This window comes from Phytophthora infestans, genomic scaffold (assembly GCF_000142945.1).
Source record: "Phytophthora infestans T30-4 supercont1.107 genomic scaffold, whole genome shotgun sequence".
Taxonomy (NCBI): Eukaryota; Oomycota; class Peronosporomycetes; order Peronosporales; family Peronosporaceae; genus Phytophthora; species Phytophthora infestans.
The window spans coordinates 189,223-195,147 of record NW_003303652.1 but is presented as its reverse complement, the minus strand read 5'-3'; positions in this window follow the sequence as shown (position 1 = coordinate 195,147).

The window sequence follows — 5,925 nt, the reverse complement described above, 5'->3', positions numbered from 1 at the left end:
GCTACAGCGGACTTTTGCTCGAGGTTACCGCACCCCTCCTGTCATCAGCTTCGATGAAGCCACCCTCCCGTCCCGATCGCGATACAATCCAACCCGCCAGTTCAACAAAGATAAGCCTCATAAATGGGGAACCAAGGTATTCGTCGCGGCGTGTGCCAAGACAGCGTACTGCCTGAGGTGAGTCTGGTATGAAGCGCAACTAGCCATTGCTGGTTGCGCTTCTTTTTTTTGGTCCAAGTGCTTATGTTGGCTTGGATCAACATAAGCACTGCTCTCTACAATGTCATCCAACATAAGGCTAACTTTAGATATGTTTGGCGTTTGTATCCAGACTCGAAGTGTATTGTGGAGCCAAGACGCATCTCCGGACACCAGTACCTGAGGACAACAACTGTGGAGAAGCCGCTGTGATCCGGAACATGAATGCTTTGTGCCCGCCTAGTTCTACAAGCCCCTGGCGCTTAGTAATCACGGATAGATTCTACACCTCGGTAGGCCTGGCGCTAGAACTCCTCCATCGACGAATGTACCTGACTGGCACCATACAAACAGATCGCACTGGATATGCGGATGGAGTGGTTACGTCGAAGAAGTATAAGCAAGTGAACGGTCGAAAAGAGGTAGTTCCTCCTCAGGGCACGGTGAAGATAGCAGAGAACAAAATGTTCTTAGCAATCACGGCACTCATGTGGATGGATCGTAACCCGGTCCACATGCTCGCCAGCGGAGGCAGCCGAGTCACTGGGACTGTAATGCGTCGTGTGCACGGAGAGATGACCCCAGTACCTGCTCCGGAGTTGGTACGGGACTACCACCGCTGGATGGGTGGCGTCGATGTCCACGACCAGCTCCGGATGCAGCGCTACAGCGTCCAACTCAGTTACAAGACGAGAAAGTACTATAAAACCCTGTTTTTCGGGTTGTTCGACATGGCGCTCGTAAACGCTTTCATCGTGTTTCGCCACTACCGGCAGATGAACAACCTGAGCGCGGCGAAACACTTTCAGTTCTTCGAGACCTTGATGGACCAGCTTCTGGCCGTGGATTCTATTGAGGCCTTCGATACTATCGCGCAATCAACTCGAGCCCAAGCCTGGACTGCTGCGTCTCCAGCCAGATCAGATTCGAGCAGACAAACAGATTCAGACGATGTTATCGCTAATGGGCATACACTGGAGGAGAATCCGGACACCGTAGACGGAGAACACGGACTGAAGCGACGCCACCGATCCTGCAAAGTATGCGCGCTGTTCAAGGTCAAGCCGCGGAAGTACACGAAATACTTCTGTCCCGGGTGCTCTACAGGAAATCGCCGCAAGTCTATGTGTAACGTAGCTCGTGAAGGACGAGCTAAGACGTGTTTCCACGTATGGCATACGGACTGGAACAACGGAAACGACATTCCCCAGCGCCTGCTGATGGACCACAAAGTCCGCGACCGACCGCCTTCACGTCACCCTGGCAAGAAGCGACGTCGGCGTAGCGCGGATGTCGAGAGCACCGCTCACAGCGACCGCGAAGAAGCTGAAAACGACTTGGACAACGAGGCGGAGGCGAGTGACGCCTAGGAAGCCTTTTTCTGAGTATTTTTAGTTTTTTTTTGTTGCTGGGGCATGCAATCAATTGAAACGTCTTCTTCTCTACATTTTCTATTGGCTCTCGCTTTCAAGGCAGTGGTGTTAGACGCGTGCCATGATGCAGAAACATGGCCTCAAATAAACAGGGCATTTCTTATGTTGCCCAGTCATCTTAAACTATTTTGACAATTACTAGAGCCAACATAAGATGCTGGTAAGCTGGATTCGTCTTTGTTTTTACTGGAGGTATCCTGTACTATCCACAGGACAAAACCGGACGGATTCTGAAGCATACAAACTCCCATATTAATTTATGTTGGACCTCCAACATAACAACAAAATATACCCCCCACTTTTTTCACGGGAACTAAGGGGTTAATGCGAACTCAACGAGTGGGAGCATCTGGCTCCAGCGTTTTGGCGCCTCAGCGCATACGCTTCGGAGGGTATCCTCCACAACGCGATTCACGCGTTCGGTTTGACCATCGGTCTGCGGATGGTCCGCTGTGGACATGTCCAAACAAGTGCCGAGCACTCTGAAGAGGGACGTCCAGAACTTCGCGGTGAAGCGCGGGTCTCGATCCGAGACAATTGCCTCAGGCAAGCCATGCTGGCGAAATACTCGGTCTAAAAACAGCAAAGCTGTACCTTCACCATCAATGGTGTCCGGCACTGCCGCTAAATGAGCCATCTTGCTCACTCGGTCTACAAAGACCACTATACCCGTGTTTCCCGCCTTATCCTTGGAAAGGCCAAACACAAAGTCCATACTCATGGACTGCCAGCATCCCTTGGGGACAGGCAAACTCGCCAATGACGCTGCCGTGTTCGGCGCGGACTTTGTCCGTTGACACGTCTCACACGTGCGTACATACACTTATACATCTTGGGCCACCAGTACATCGAGCTCACCGAGCCATAGGTCTTCTCCCGACCTAAGTGCCCGCCCACGGGCGTATCATGAACCTCATAGAGGATTCGATACTTTAGATCCTCATCATGAGGAACGACTACACGAGGGTTATCCTCAGAGTTGGTGCTGTAGTACAGCAGGCCACCATCTAGCGAGTATCGATGCAGCCTCGCGCGTAAGCGCGCAGACAATTCCTTGTCAGAGTCTTTTAACTCTTCGCTCCCAAGAGCCCGTAGCAGCGCTACGCACATGTCGTCCTGTGCATACGCTCTGCGTATCAAATCATGCACTGACGACGTCCCTGTCGTGACATGAGCTAATTCGTAGTCCGGCCTGCGCGAGATCGCATCGGCCACTACATTAAGCCGCCCCGGCTTGTACTTCACCTCGAAGTTATACTCGGCAAAGAAGGAAAGCCATCTTGCCATTCTCTGAGAGAGATGAGGCGACTGTGTCGCAGTGCGTAGCGACGCATGATCAGTAAAGATCACAAAAGGCTTAGAGCCTAGCAGGTGTACCCTGAATTTGACTAGAGCATACTTCATTGCAAGTAGCTCTTTGTAACGGGGTTACATGGTGTGGAACACACAGGGGTACGAAGTACCCGGAGAGTTAACAAACTATCAGTACATAAGTTGGAGAGTTAACAAAGTCTCTCAGTACGTTGGCTGAAAGCCACACGTTATGCATTTGATTAGGTTTAACTATGCTATATAGTTAAAGAGATACATTTACCCCTAGGCGGCTTGACGGCAATAATAGTAAATAAAACAGAGCTGGCGAGACTCAAACGCAATCACGCGTTCACGCCCTTCGGCGTCTGCTTGTAGTAGAGCACAACTGATTGCAAAATCGGAGGCGTCACAGACGACGCTTAACGGACTATCCGGGTCCGGTAGCGCAAGGATCGGAGCCTGGAGGAGGCTCTCCTTCACAGCCTCAAAGGCTCCGTCGTGCTCGACGTTCCAGCACCATGGTGCGTCCTTCTTAAGAAGATCTGATAATGGCCGAGCCATCTCCGCGTAGTTCGCGCTGTACTTGTGCAAGTAATTGGTTAAGCCTAGCCACTTGCGTAAGTCTTTTTGGTTCTTGGGAACCGGCCAGTCCACGATGGCCTTGACTTTGGCAGGATCTACCCGTAAGCCACGCTTCCCAATGAAGCACCCGAGGAAAGGTATCTCCTCCGCGCCAAAGACGCACTTGTCCAAGTTGGCATACAACTTATTAGTGGGAATGCACTCGAGCACCGCTCGCAAGTGGTCAATGTGGTTATCCACGTCTGACTTTCCGTGCTCGGCACGACTGTGGACGAATATATCGTCAAAGTACGTCTGAGCGTACGCCCGGTGGGGCCTAAACAACTGCGTCACAAGACGATTGAACGTTGCTGGTGCGCTCGACAGCCCCTGGGGCATGACCAGTCACTCCCAGAGCATACCGCTCGGAGTACTCACCGCTGTCAGCGGAATGTCGCTCGCTCTCATGAGCAATTGGTAGTAACCATCGACCAAGTCGAGCGCACTGTACAACGTACAGCCTACCATGTTGTTCTGCAGAACATCCTTGCGAGGAATCGGCGTTTGCGCCGGGATAGTGGCCGCATTTAGCTTGTTAAAAGCATGAACAATGCGCCACTTGCCGCTCGGCTTTCTGACACAGAACGTGGGTGTCGAGTGCGGAGACTTACTCTCGCGCACCATCCCTGCCTCGTGCTTCGCACGGAAAAATGCGTCAATGACGTCACACTGCTCTCTCGGCAAAGGCCATTGTCTTGTTACGCAGTATTTGGTTCCAGGAACCAGGTCAATCTCATGACACACGCCTCGATCCGGAGGCAGGCCCGTCGGTGGGTCTTCCGAGACAACGTCTCCATACTCCTTCACCACCGGGTAGAAGGGATCCGAAGGATCTTTGAGGATCGCCGATCCACTTCTTGCGCTCAGCGCCTTCTTTGTGTCCTCTAGGACCGCGTCGTCCACGACGGATGAGGAGTTCAACTCCTCCTCAGGTCCCAGCAGGACCACCTCGGCTAGCTCGCCTGCCTTTAAGGCTTCGCCAAACTCGGCAATGGACATCTCGTCCAGCTCTAGCAGAGCATCTGCAGCGGGCAGAGTGTCAAGGCTGATATCGCCTTCTACCTCCCCCGTCACTCCGTTAACGAGTGTATACAGCTGTTCACAGCAATCACGTGGAGCATCACCGCTCGACACGTTGGACACATCGTCCGACGTCGAAGGCGTCACAGACGCCCTGCGTCTTCTCCTCCTCTCCCTCCGCGACCGAATTCGGCCGGATGAGGGCGGTGTGGCGACATCTCCGTCACCACCACCGGGTGCAGCAGCACCATCACTCCTCGAAGAGGATACAGTGTCTCGCAAGACACTCGGCTGAAAGCCAAGGGATTCTTGACCTTCACACAGTAAACTAGGTGTCACTTCACCTGCATCTCATGGGCCACGCCCATGATGCCTCGACTCGCAGTCGACCGCGACCCTCGAGTCACGCAGCGGTAGATCATCGACCAGATTCGTACCACTCAGTGGATTACGCGCCACTCCGCGCTCGTCCTCACCAGGACCCAGCAGTTAGTCATTGACCTGACCTGCACCGCTCAGCGGATAACGTGCCGCACCACGTACGCCCTCTGGGCAAACAGCAACCTCGTTGCTAGCAATTTCGGACGTACCAATGTCCAGCACTACGGCCGCCTCGGCCTCGTGCTCGCGCCAAAAGCGCTTCTGCTTCCTAGCAGAGGTGGGTTCATGACTCACCAAAGCTCCACTAGGAGCAGGGTGCGACGCACCCAGCGTTTTCGACTTCCAGTCGATCCATGGCTCATGGCGTTCCAGCCATGCCATGCCAAGGATGAGGTTATACCTCGCATCCAGGTCTAAGACCAAACAGCGTTCCACGCTATCGAAGTTCTCAAACTTCACTCCAAGGTCGACAGAGACCTTCGACACAGTTACCAGTGTCCCCGTCGCGAGACGGACAGAGATCGTATCTCTCGTTGGCACTTCCAGTGCCTCAGCATGCAGCTGACTCCCTTCCAGGGTGGAGCGACGGGCGTAGTTGCCCGAGGCTCCTGAGTCAATCAAGACTCTCCATGGATTTTCAAAGCCCTTCACGTTCGCTTGAACGACCAGCAAGCCCGGCTTGCACACACTCTATTCGTAAGAGAGCTCAGCTCTCTTCGGGGCTGAGCCCCGTTGCCCTCTACCTCCTCGAGACACAACAGAACTCAGTTCTTCCCCAGTAGGCCGTCCCGCGCCTACTGGGAATTGCCGTTTCCCGGCGATGACCCGAAGGATGGCTCGCCAGAGCCACGCGCTTTCTTGCGCAGAGGGCAATATGCCCTCAAGTGTATAGTGCTATTGCACACAAAGCATCGGCGGATGCCGACACGCTGTTCCGAGAAAGAAGCTCCGCTTCTTC